Here is a 14,183-nt window from a genome sequence, read left to right as displayed (position 1 = left end):
CTTAGCACATTTTTCTTTCACGGATTAAGCTTTTGGTGTTGTATCTAAAAACTCATTGTCAAACCCAAGGTCTCTTAGATTTTCTCCTTTGTTATCTTTCGTAAGTTTTATAGTTTTATGTTTTACATTTAGGTCCATGATCCATTTTGAGTAATTTTTGTGAAAAGGTGTAAAGTCAGTGTCTAGGTGGTTTTTGTTTTTTGTTTTTTGTTTCTGTTTTATTTGTGGATGTCTGTTCATTTGTGGGACTTTTCTTTTGTTTCTTTGTTTTTAAAGTGTTTTATTTTGAGAGAGCTGTCAAGAGAGTGGGGGGAGGGGCAGAGAGAGAGAGAGGGAGAGAAAGAATCCCCTGCAGGCTCTGCACTCATAGTGCAGATGGGGGGCTTGAACTCATAAACCATGAGATCATGACCTGAGCCAGTCAAGTGTTGGACGCTTAACTGACTGAGCTACCCAGACACCCCTGTTCATTTGTTTTTAATACTTTCTTTCAGAAGAGATTTTTAAGTTGCTAAATAATGTATCTCAGTCTTTATCTCTCCAGCTTTCATGGAGTCCCAAGTTTTTGGTGATGGTCCCAAGTGGTGGTCTCTCCCACAGTCATTAAATGATATGATGTGAACTGTTTCCAGCACAATTGCATCTTAAACTGTGTTCAATAGAAACACAGATGACATGCATGATATGTTAAAATTTTTTTAATGTTTATTTTTGAGAGAGAGACAGAGAGAGAGGATGAGTAGGGGAGGGGCAGAGAGAGAGGGAGACACAGAATCCAAAGCAGGCTCCAGGCTCTGAGCTGTCAGCACAGAGCCTGACGCACGCTCGAACTCATGAACCATGAGATCATGACCTGAGCTGAAGTCAACGTTTAACCAACTGGCCACCCAGGTGCCCCTGACATGATATGTTAAATACAAGGGTTTTGTGGAAGAGTAAAATAATGTCTGTCTTGGTACCTCTTTGAAAGTATCTAATGTATACTTATAACCGTCAATTCTTAGGGTTTTCTTTCACTAGTCTAACTTTAATATTACATGGTTATATTTAATATTACTAGGTTAATAGTGGCTGGAAGTATAATTTTACTAACTCCTCTTTAAAACATATCTACTGTATTTTTGACACAATAGTTGATGTCATGATTTAATTTGTCATTCTACTTTCTCGGGAGATTTTAATATTTGGGACATTATTGTATAATTCTTTCTTCCAAATCATGGATTTGGAATATGTTAAATGATGTTAACTGATAATAATACCAGAGGGCACGTTGTGGTTTATATTACTCTATCCATAAGTGTACTTTTTGGCAACTGTGTCTCTCCCCCGCATCCTCCCTGAAATTATCATCCAGTGTCAAAAACTTGTTAAGTATATTCATAAGTGTATTTCTGAAAAATAGATATTGATAATATCAAATGCTTTTCAGCATCTTTTGATGTGATCAAACTTTTATTTTTTAATTTTTAATATTTATATATTTTTTAAATTTTAAAGTTTTATTTATTTATTTATTTATTTATTTATTTATTTAGAGAGACAGACAGCTGAGTGGGGGAGGGGTAGAGAGCAAGGGAGAGAGAGAGAATCCCAAGCAGGCTCTGTACTGTCAGCACAGAGCCCAACACGGGGCTCAAACCCACGAAACCATGAGATCATGACCTGAGCTGAAACTGAGAGTCAGATACTTACCAGCTGAGTCACCCAGGCACCCCATATTTTATTTATCTTTTAAAGTAAGCTCTATGCCCAACGTGAGGCTAAAACTCATGAACCTGAGATCAAGAGTTGCATGCTTTACCAATTTGGTCAGCCAGGCATCTCAGAGCAAACTTTTTGACATTGTTTCTTGATAAATTTTATCTTAATACTTTCTTGATAAATTTTCTTTTTTTTGAATTCATGTAAGGAATCAGGCTTCTCTTAGGTAAACATGAGTAGATTATGATGACATATATTACATGTGTTGTCACTACTATACATACTGTGTATGCTGCAGTTTTATTTAGTGTTTTTAGTCCTGTGTTTGAGTGAGATTAATTTGTTTTTTTAAAGTTTATTTATTTTGAGAGACAGAGATAGTGCACATGAATATGTGAGAGCACCAGTGGGGGAGGGGCGGAGAGAGAATCCCCCCGCCCCCAGCCCCTATGCTCAGTGCTGTGAGGGTGGAGCCCGCTTGGGTTCATAAACTGAACCATGAGATCATGATCTGGGCCAAAGTCAAGAGTCAGGCACTTAACTACTTGAGCTACCCAGGCACCCTTCTGGTAAGTTTTTTTTATTCTTTGTAGTTTTTAAAAATTTTCTCTGCTATTGCCAATGTAATTATTTTCCCTTCCTTCCTTCCTTCCTTCCTTCCTTCCTTCCTTCCTTCCTTCCTTCCTTCCAAGTATAATTGACATACAGTGTTAGTTTCAGATGTACAGTATATTTCAACAATTCTATACATTTCTCAGTGTTCATCACAGTAAGTGTGCTCTTAGTCCCCTTTATGTGTTTCACCCCCACCCACCTCCCCTCTGGCAACCACCTGTTCTCTGTATTTAGGACTCTAGGGTTTTTGTTGGTCTCTTTTTCATTGTTTTGTTTTGTTTCTTAAATTCTACACGAGTGAAATCATATGGTATTTGTCTCTGACTGATTTCACTTCGCATTATATGCTCAAGGTTCATCCGTGTCATTGCAAAATGGCAAAATTGCATTCTTTTTTATGGCTCAGGAATATTTGAACACACACACACCCCACATCTTTATCCATTTGTCTGTTGATAGACACTTGGGTTTCTGCCATATCTTAGCTATTATAAATAACACTGCAATAAACATAGGGGTACATATATGTTTTTGAATTAGTGTTTTCTCTGGGTAAATACCCATTAGTAGAATTACTAGGTCATATGGTAATTCTATTTTTAGTTTTTTGAGAAGCCCCCACATTCTCTTCTACAGTGGCTGCACCAATTTGCATTCCTACCAGCAGTGCGTGAGGGTTCCTTTTTTTCCCACATCCTCACCAACACTTGTTATTTCTTGAGTTTTTTATCTTAGCCATTCTGACAGTATTTTCTCTTTATCAATGCATAAGAGTAACATAGGATAAAAATCTACCTTTAAACAAGTCTAAAAGTTATTTCAATATGTATGAAATTAAAAAGTTTAATATTAAGAAAATGTGTCAAAGTAGGCAGCATTCTTTCTCAGTTGCATGTGGAATAATTGAACATCTGAATTGATGGTGTGGTGAATTTTACAAAATACAATGTAATGTCTGCAGGGGTGGCAGATGTCTTAGGTTCAACTAAGCATTTATGTATTCAGAATGATAAAAAGACCATAGGTCTCACTTGGCAACACTTTATTCAGAAGGATATAGGATGATAACTATAACTTGTCTATAAGATAGTGGGAGTCCTGGGGCACCTGCCTGGCTCAATTGGTAGAGCATGTGACTCTTAATCGTGAGTTCAAACCCCACATTGGGTATAGAGATTACTTAAAAATAAAATCTTAGGGGCGCCTGTTAGCTCAGTCGATTGAGCATCCGACTTCAGCTAAGGTCATGATCTTGCGGGGTTTGAGTCCCTCATCGGGCTCTGTGCTGACAGCTCAGAACCTGGAGCCTGCTTCGGATTCTGTGTCTTCCTCTCTCTGCCCCTCCCCACTCAGGCTGTCTGTGTCTCTCTCAAAAATAAATAAACATTAAAAAAAAAAATAAAATCTTTAAAAAAAAAAGATAATGGGAGTCCTTGTGGAAGTTCATGTAACAGTTCATACTTTCCAAAGTGTTCTTTTGACAACTCAGGTTCAGAGATGATAACCACTTTGGGTGCCACAGAGAAATCCATGGGCATAGTTTCAAGGATCCTCTGCAAGGGACATGCCTAATTACGTGTCACTAGACTCAGAGAAGCTCAAAAACATGGCTTGCTACTAAGTGTTCGTTGTACTTCTAGATGCAGATGCAATTTACTAGTTTGGCAACTTTATATCATAAGCAGTGTTGCCAAGCGACATATAGGTAGCATGTTGTTTTAATCAGTTTAGGAGGGATTAACCCAAGGTCACATTCTCCTACATAAGAAGGGGTTTTGCTCATCTTTGATAGGCAGTCATGCCTGCTGACTTTTTGTTTATGCCTTTTGTTTTAGCTATCTTTCAGAAAGTTTCTCTTATCCCAAGATTATTTTTTAAGTCTACATTTCCTTTAAAACTGATTTCATTGTTTTTACATTTATATAGATCTTTGAGCCACCATTTTCTGTATGGTGTGATGTAGGAACCAGACTTTTTCAAATGGCTCATCAGTTGTTGAATCATTTATTGAATAATCATTTGTTTTCCTATTGGTTAGAAATGTCACTATTATAGAGCAGTCATTAGGAGATAGTTCTTCAAATTAACAAAGAGTTGCAGTAAAAAAGTATACTTTCAAAGTAACAACTGATTTATAATCTTATATGATTGTGTATTAAACATTAAAAAAATAAATATAAATGCTTTAATTTTGTAAATTTTAAACTTAAAATTTTAACATTTAAAATTTTTATTTTAAAAATAAGTGGGTTTTTTTTTTTAATTTTTTTTTAACGTTTATTTATTTTTGAGACAGAGAGAGACAGAGCATGAACGGGGGAGGGTCAGAGAGAGAGGGAGACACAGAATCTGAAACAGGCTCCAGGCTCTGAGTCATCAGCACAGAGCCTGATGTGGGGCTCGAACTCACAGACCGCGAGATCATGACCTGAGCCGAAGTCGGACGCTTAACCTACTGAGCCACCCAGGTGCCCCAAGTGTTTTTTATTTTGAGAGAAAGCGTGCATGAGTGCACTCACACACAAAAGTGGGGGGAGGCACAGAGAGATTGGGAGAGAGAGAATCCCAAGCAGGCTCTGCACTGCTAGCACAGAACTCAACTCAAGAGCTCAATCCCACAAACCATGAGATCACGACCCTAGCCAAAACCAAGAGTTAGATGCTCAGCCACCTGAGCCACCCAGGTGCCCCTTAAACATTTTTTAAGATTTTATTTTTTTAAAGTTTATTTATTGAGAGAGAGGGGCATGTGCAAATGGGGCAGGGCAGAAAGAGGAGAGAGAGAATCCCAAGCAGGTTTGCACTGTCAGCACAGAGCCTGATGCAGGGCTCAAACTCATGAACCATGAGATCATGACCTGAGTTGAAATCAAGAGACAGATGCTTAACCAACTGAGTCACCCAGGTGCCCCTTAGGTTTTATTAAGTAATCTCTACACCCAGCTTGGGGCTCAAACTCACAATCCTGAAATCAAGAGTTGGATGCTTAACTGACTGAGCCAACCAGGTGCCCCTAAACATTTTATTTTTAAGTAATCTCTCTATACCCAACATGGAGCTCAAACCTACAGCCCCAAGATCAAGAGTTGCGTGCTCCACCAGCTGAGTGCCAGCCAGGTGCCCCGTAATTGTGTATTAGATGGTATTATCTATATGCTAAGAGTTTATAGTGTCAGGTTTTTTCTCAAAGGAAGTATATATAGTCTGAAGAGGGTATGTCTATATTTTTAAATAGGTTTGCCTTATTGAAGGCTGTTGTGCTTACTTAGGTGGCCATACTTTGAAAGCTAACTGCTCAGTATAGTAGAAAGTGGTGAATAAGGGGTTTGAACAAGATTCTAGTTTCAGATACACCACTTCACTGACTGCTACTTTGTGCAAGACAGCCTCTCCGTGTTTTGTTTTGTTTAAGCTGCATGAATAATACAATCTCTATCCTGCCTACTTCTGAGTATTGTTGAGGATTAGATGGGATGATAGAAAAGCACTTTTAATTGGAAAAACAGCTTAACTGTAAGGACTTACTGCATCTTAACTTTTCCTCCCTTTCTCTTGTAGGTAGTGTTGGTGCTTCTTTTCAGTGCCAGTCCATCCATCACGACCACATTTGTCATGATGACAGTGACAAGGTGAGGTCTGTGTTGATGTCTATCATGGTGAAAATGCATGCTGCCCTTATATTGTTGGATTTACTTGCATAACTGTGGACATGGGGCCAGGAGAGTGTGCCTGGGGAGGCACGATTTTGAGATACAGAAGGCCTTGCTGCTGTATGTGTCAGATTATTAGACCACTCCAGAACACTTGAGGATAATTTTCAGGAAGTGGGCTGGTCTCTTAATAAAACCTCCATTTTTTTTTTTTTTTTTTTTTTTTAATGCTCATCCTTGTCCCTGTCACTTTGCTTCCTCGTTTCTTGCACAGACTGGGTGGATTATCTTAATATATGAACAGGTGCTCCCAAAGCTGCTAATTGTCTCAGCAATTTGTGTCTGTTTCTAGTTTGAAATATCTTAGCCACTTTGATTTGATTTTTTTTTTTTAGTTGATTGTGTTGTATTACCATTTCTTCTCGTACTTACTTTTTTTTTTTTTTCCTGTTTCCAAAGCCCAATCGAAATGTTGAGGATTTTAAGATGGAACCTGTCTAATTCATGCAAAAGAAACCTGCTTAGGGCCTGAGGTTTTTTTTGTTTGTTTCATTTTTTGTTTGGTTTTTAAATCAGGTCCGAATTGTTGGCGGTTTTGTTTCATTTTGGTGTTTTGCTTCTTCTCTCAAGCAGCCTGGTCTTGGGGACTTTCCAGTACTCATCAGCACAGTTGATGGCCCAGCCCTTGCAAGTAGATACTAATGTGGGCTTGGTGCTTGGAACATCTGGCTGCTGATGTTGGATGGACTTAAATTTAGTCTTTTCCATCATCAGTTTCCAGTGGCTTCCCTCCCATTTCCTGTGTCTTACATGGAGCAATGTATCACTCCCTTGGTAGTTTTCCCAGGCAAACCAATCCAAGTGATCCTTTTCTCTGCTGTTTTAATCAAGATCCTCCTCCCTCATCCTGTTGGAGCTAGATCAAGAAGTTTGGTTGGTCATTGGGATTTTCCAAATGGTTTTCTTTGTTCTGTGTGTTGATCTCCCTGTCTTTGTGAGCTTTGCTGAGACAGATTTCAGTCTGTTTACAGAGAGTGGTATGCTTTTAGCATTCCAGAGTCTCTTTTATTATTATAGTAATCCAGAGGCATGGATTTAACTTCTAACTTTTTAGTAGCAAGCCACTGAAAGATACTGCTAGACTATATACAGTTAGCTCTGTAAAATTCAGTATACCAGAGATTTTAGAAATGAGCATTTGGGAAAAAAAAAAAGTGATGATAGAGGGAAAGGCAGAATCACTTTAGGCCAGTAATATTGCTTACAACTGTGCTTTGTAATTGTGAAGATGTTTTGGGGTTGAGTTTTTCTTCCCTCTGCTAAGTATAATATGCTTTTCTCCATTTGTTCATTCGTAGTGGTGATGCCAAACTGTGCTCTGTTCTGTCTCCAGATAGAGTCTGGAGATGAGATTTCTCTCTACCTCCACAAGATGCTTGCCATCTACTTGGAAATATTTTTGCTCCTAATTTCTGCATCTTTCTATGACCGATTTTGTGCTTTTAGGAGATGGCACATTTTTCTTAAAATACACGGGGAGAAGGGAAGAGAACTTTAAGGGATTTTGTCATTTGACCAACAGATCAAAGAATTGTGAGAAACTGCTCTCCCCTTTGTCCTGCCTGCTGTGTGTTGTATACTTATGATTGTTTCCCAGAGGGAAATGGAGAGAATGGATTAGAGCCTCTTGACTGTGTATTTATAATTTATTCAACTGATTCAGTCAGATTTATTGACTGGCAGCTATGTGTCTAGGCACTTACGAAATATATCAGGATACAAAACAAAGATTGCTGTTTTTTCATGAGTGTACAGTCTTGCTGGGGGGAGGCAGCCAATAAAAATAAACACCATACATAAATAATATGTTACAATAAGTGCAGTGAATTAAAGAAAATGTAGAGCAGAATAAGTGGGATGAGAACCACCAAGAGTTGGATAGCAGTTTTGAATAGGATCATCAGGCATTATTCTAGGGAGGAAGGCTGTGGATAGCATGTCTAAAAATTAAGATCTTTATGTTTGCAACAGCTTCTGACTTCTTTAACAAATGGATATTGGTTTTGTAAAAGCAGAAACAAATTGAGCCTGCTACCTGACACATAGCACATAGCACTTGGATGTGTTTGCGTACACATACATACTCACACAAGTACACAACACTCAAAGTATTCTCTCACTTTGAGAATTGAAGGGATTATAGGACTCAGATAATTCAACTTTTTATTTTTTTTTTTCACATTTTATTTATTTTTGAGAGAGACAGAGTGTGAGCAGGGGAGGGACAGAGAGAGGAGGAGACACAGAATCCAAAGTAGGCTCTAGGCTCTGAGCAAGCTGTCAGCACAGAGCCCAACACGGGGCTCGAACCCATGAACCATGAGATCATGACCTGAGCCGAAGTCGGACGCTCAACAGACTGAGCCACCCAGGCACCCCTCCAACCCTCTTTTTAAAATAAACTTGGAAGGGGTGCCTGGGTAGCTCAGTTGGTTGACCGTCTGACTTTGGCTCAGGTCACGATCTCATGGTTCGTGGGTTCCAGCCCCGTGTCGGGCTCTGTGCTGACAGCTCGGAGCCTGGAGCCTGCTTCGGATTCTGTGTCTCCTTCTCTCTCTGCTCCTCCCCTGCTCATGCTCTGTCTCTCTCTCTCTCTCAAAAATAAACATTTGAAAAAAAAAAAAAAAACACCAAACTTGGAAGCTGTGATCCCCCTGGGAGAAATGACTTGTTCAGGAGTCACCCTACAGTGCTGGAGCTAGACCAGATCTTCTGTCCCTTATACAAGTCATGCAAAATAATTGCTTAGCTATTCTGATTGTGAAAACATTGTCCCAACACATGTTGATGCCTCACTTATTGTCCTCACTTAACTTTCAGGCATGGTCCATTTCTCAGATTTGGGAACAAAACATGATTTTTCTTAAAAGTTGCCTCAATTTTAACTCATCTGTATGTGACTGGGGATGGAACCAGGGGGTGAGATGAATTAATTTGTAGCCTCAATGGTACACTTTCCTAGAGTGGCCTGGAACAGTTCCCAGAATGCTGGTCACTTGAGAGAAGGAAATGGGAGAATTCTTTCTAAACTGGCATGTATGTGAATGGCTACTCAGGGCAGAAGTCTTTTCTGGACAAAACTTCCATTTGTCACAGAAGAAGGTACCAATCTGGTTTGTGTAATGCCATGCAGACCACTTTCAGGGAAGGTAGGAAATGTGTGACTTTTTTCTTTCAGGACTGTATACTTTATTGTAACCTTGATATTTTAATTTTTTTAGGTTTTTAAAAAATTACACTTTGATTCTAAAAAGATATGTAGCACTAATTTTAACCCTTCTACCCAGAAGTAATAATTGGAATTTAGTATTAACAAGGTTAACTAGTTATATTTGTATGATTGCAAATAGTGGTTATTAGTATATCCAGAGTTGTACGACTATCTCCGCCATCTAATTTTGGAAAATCTTCACATTCCTCACTGAAAAACCCACAACCATTAGCAGTCACTCTTCATTATCCCTTGCCCCAGTTCCTGACAATCACTAATCATTGTCTTTATGGATTTGTCTGTTCTGTACATTTTGTATAGACAGAATCATAGAATATGTGGCTTTTGTGTGTGGCTTCTCTCACTTAGCATGATTATCTCAAGGTTTGTCTATTTTGAAGCATGAATTCCATTCCTTTTTATGGGTGAATAATATTCCACGGTGTGCATCTAATGCCTTTTGTTTACCCATTCACCAGTTGATGGGTATGTTTCCATATTTTGGTTATTATGAATAACACTGCTAGGAACATTTTTATGTAAGTATGTTTTTGTTTAGTTGGTCACATGATATATTTTTAACATTTTGAGAAATTACTAAACTGTTTTGCAAAGTGGCTGCACCATTTTACATTCTAGCAAATGCACGAGGGACCTGGTTTCTTCACATCCACATGTTTACGTCCCACATTTCGGTCATCTTTTAAAAGATTTTTTTTTTTTTCAACGTTTATTTATTTTTGGGACAGAGAGAGACAGAGCATGAACGGGGGAGGGGCAGAGAGAGAGGGAGACACAGAACAGGAAGCAGGCTCCAGGCTCTGAGCCATCAGCCCAGAGCCTGACGCGGGGCTCGAACTCATGGACCGCGAGATCGTGACCTGGCTGAAGTCGGACGCTTAACCGACTGCGCCACCCAGGCGCCCTCGGTCATCTTTTAAATTATAGCAGCTGTAGTGGGACATCTCAGTTGTTGTTTTAATTTGCATTTCTCCCATACTTCCTAAGTATGCTGAGCATTTTTTTTTTATGCTTATAAGCCATTCCTAAATCTTCTATGGTCCGTTAAAAAAAAAGTCAGTTAAAACTCTTAAATATGGAGAACAAACAGAGGGTTACTGGAGGGATTGTGGGAGGGGGTATGGGCTAAATGGGTAAGGGGTATTAAGGAATCTACTCTTGAAATCATGGTTGCACTATATGCTAACTAATTTGGATGTAAATTAAAAAAAAAATAAAATTAAAAAAAAAAGTCAGTTAAATATCCCTTTAATTGTTCTGGCTCCCGTGCTTTAAAAAAAAAAAAAAATAGAATCTCAGGCGCCTGGGTGGCTCATTTGGTTAAGCAACGAACTCTTTTTTTTTTTTTTTTTTTTTAATTTTTAAAAAATGTTTATTTTTGAGAGAGAGCATGAGCAGAGGAGGGCAGAGAGAGAGGGAGACACAGAATCCGAAGCAGCTCCAGGCTCTGAGCTGTCAGCACAGAGCCCAGTTTGGGGCTCGAACTCATGGCTCATGAGATCATGACCTGAACCAAAGCTGGATGCTTAACCGACTGAGCCACCCAGGCACCCCAAACATCTGACTCTTGATTTAGGCTCAGGTCATGATCTCATGGTTCATGAGACTGAGTCCTGCGTTGGGCTCTGTGCAGACAGTGTGGAGCCTGCTTGGGATTTTCTTCCCCTCTCTCTCTGCCCTCACCTACCTATCTCTCTCTCTCTCTCTCTCTCTCTCTCTCTCTCAAAAAAAAAAAAAAACAAACCATGCACCCAGTTACATAGTTACATGTGCTCATTATGGAAAATTGGGGAAGTACACAGCAACAGACTGTCATAAAAAAACTCCATCACTTTGCATTATCTGCATGGTTAAAATAAAACTAAATTGCTCTGGTTATCTATGGCTGTGTATGTAATTAATTACCCTAAAATTCATTTAGTGCAGAGCACTTGTATCTTTCTTGGTTCTGAGGTTTCCTGTGTTCAGCTAGGTGGTTCTTGCTTGGAGTTTTCTCATGCAGTTATAGTCAAATGGTGGCTGAGGCTGGAGTCATCTTGAAGTCCTCACTCACATGTCTAATGGTTAATCCTGGTTATCAGCTGGGACTTCAACTGAGCCCCTTGGCTTGAGTGCCTAAAATGTAGTGTGGGCTTCCTCATAGCATTGTACCTTGATTTCCCCCCCCAAGAGGGGAGGATGCGTATGGCCTTTTATGACCTAACTTCAGAAGTCACAAAGCATCACTTCCCAGCATAGTCACGGGCCTGCCCAAATTCAAGAGGAGGGAGCCTCAATCTCCCCACTAGGGAGTAATGTCAACGTAAGAAGAAGAGAATGAAGGATGGGAGAACTTACTATGTATGGTCATCTTTTCTGCACTGTATATACATGAAACATCAGTTAAAATGGCTGCGTAATGTTCTACCATAAGGATACATGGTAATTTATTTAATCTGTCTTTAATTTTGGAGCCTTAGGTCATTTTTAAAAACTATTATGCATTTATTCATACAGCAAATATTTATTAAGTGCCTACTATGTCCCAGGCACTGTTGAGTCACCAGGGTAGAGTGGTGAAAAGGCTACCAAGGAAGGTCCTTGTTCTTCTGGTGCTTATTTTTTGTGAAAGGGGCAGAAAATTAACTGTACATGTAAACCAACAAATAATCAGATGCTCATAAGCACTCTACAAGTAATTGGGCAGTTGTCTACTCTAGATTAGGTGTTAGGGAAGGCCTTTAAGATGGTGACACTTAAGCTAAGATCTGAATGAGAGGAAGGAATAAATTGTGAAAATCTGGGCCATGAGGAGAACATCATAGGGAGAGGGAAGGGTTAGTGCAAAGGCCCTGAGGCTAGAAAGATCATACAAACAGAAGAAAGACTGATGTGTACAAGCCAGGTGGATGAGGATAGAAGTGGTAAGAGATGAGGTTGAAGGGGTAGGCACAGGGCAGATCGTGAACTTGGTAATAAGCCAGGGAAAGTTTAGATTTCATTCTTCCTGTTGTGGGAAGACTTTGCAAGGTTTTATGGAAAGGAATGCTATGATCTGGTTTATATTTTTAAACATCTCTTTTGCTGCTGTGATGAAATGTTTTTCTAACTGTGGTAAAATACACCTAAGCATATAATTTACCTTCTTAATCATTAAAAAAATATTTTTTAACATTTGAGAGAGAGGGAAAGAGAACACAAGCAGGAGAGGGGCAAAGAGAGAGGGAGACACAGAATTGGAAGCAGGCTCCAGGCTTTGAGCTGTCAGCAGAGAGCCCGATGTGGGGCTCAAATTCACATGCCTTTGAGCTGTGAGATCATGACCTGAGCCAAAGTCAGCCGCCTAACTGGCTGAGCCACCCAGGCGCCCCCTTCTTAATCATTTTTAAGTGTACAGTACAGTAGTGTTGAGTGTGAATATACTTTTCACATTATTGTACAACCAATCTCCAGGGCTCTTTTATCTTGCAAAACTCTGTATCCATTAAACAGTAACTCCTCATCTCTCCCCAGAGCCCCTGGCAGCTTCCATTCTACTTGCTGTCTCTATGATTGAGTGTTCTATGTACCTCATATAAATGGAATCATAATATATTTGTCTTTTTGTGCCTGGCTTATTTCACTTAATATAACGTTGTCAAGGTATGTTCATGTTGTAGCATAAATGTTGGAATTTCCATTTTTTTAAAGGCTGAATAACATTCTGTTGTATGTATATATAACACATTTTGTCTTTTCATTCATCCATGGATGGGACACTTGGGTTGTTTCCACGTTTTGGCTATTGTGAATAATGCTGTTAGGAACATGGGTGTACAAATATCTCTTAGCGACTCTGCTTTCGGTTCTTTTGGGTATACACCCAGAAGTGAAATTGCCGGTTCATTTATACTTTTAGAGTTTTGAGGAACTGCTATACTGTTTTCCAAAGTGGCTGCACCATTTTACATTCCAAATCCTTGCCAGCTCTTGTTATTTTCTGTTACTGTTCTTAATGGTAGCCATCCTGTTGCATATGAGGTAGTATCTCATTGTGGTTTTGATTTTCATTGCCCTACTCATTAGTAATATTGAACATCTTTTCATGTGCTTGTTGGTCATTTGTTTATCTACTTTGGAGAAATGTCTATTCAAGACCTTTGCCCATTTTTTAATCAGGTTTGGTTTTTGTTTGGTTGTAGGAATTCTTTATGTAGTGTCAGTATTAACCCCTTATCAGACAGATGATTTGCAAATATTTTATCCCATTCTGGAGGCTGCCTTTTTACTCTGTTGGTTGTGACCTTTGCACAGAAATTCTTACTTTGAAGGAATTCCAATTAATTTTTCTCTCGTCTGCCTTTTGCTGTCATATCCAAGAAATTGCTGCAATCCAATCTCATGAAGGTTTTCCTGTGTTTTTTCCTAAAATTTCTAGTTTTAGTTCTTAAGTTCAGATCTTTGACTCATTTGAGTTAACTTTTGTATATAGGGTAAGGTGTAAGGGTCTCTCTTCATTGTTTTGTATATGGATATCGAGTTCCCAGCACTGTTGTTGAAGAGTGTTCTTTTCCCATTGAATTGTCTTGGAACTCTTTGACCCTTTTGGGGTCACTTGAACCATATATGTAAGGGTTTATTCTTGGGCTCTCTATCCTGTTCAGTTGGTCTATGTATCTGTCCTTATACCAGTACTACAGTGTTTTGATTATTGTAGCTGTGTAATAAGTTTTGAATGATGTATTTCTTTTTTTTAATTAAAAAAAAATTTTTTTTTTAATTTTTTTTTCAACGTTTTTTTATTTATTTTTGGGACAGAGAGAGACAGAGCATGAACGGGGGAGGGGCAGAGAGAGAGGGAGACACAGAATCGGAAACAGGCTCCAGGCTCTGAGCCATCAGCCCAGAGCCCGACGCGGGGCTCGAACTCCCGGACCGCAAGATCGTGACCTGGCTGAAGTCGG

General features: G+C 39.2%; 1 protein-coding gene across 2 annotated transcripts in view; it reads left to right on the top strand.

The window, feature by feature from the left end:
- The window catches only part of RNF38 (ring finger protein 38), a 131,868-nt gene that overhangs the window by 55,034 nt on the left and 62,651 nt on the right, over positions 1-14,183 (top strand). For both annotated transcript variants that reach the window (XM_030294474.1, XM_030294473.1), the window contains exon 2: positions 5,878-5,948. The gene's annotated coding sequence lies outside the window, so the exon portion shown is untranslated. The remainder of the gene's footprint in view (positions 1-5,877; positions 5,949-14,183) is intronic.

The sequence above is a fragment of the Lynx canadensis genome, chromosome D4, assembly GCF_007474595.2.
Source record: "Lynx canadensis isolate LIC74 chromosome D4, mLynCan4.pri.v2, whole genome shotgun sequence".
In the NCBI taxonomy this organism is placed as follows: Eukaryota; Metazoa; Chordata; class Mammalia; order Carnivora; family Felidae; genus Lynx; species Lynx canadensis.
The sequence above is the reverse complement of the archived record's forward strand: the minus strand, read 5'-3'. Positions and strand labels throughout refer to the sequence as shown.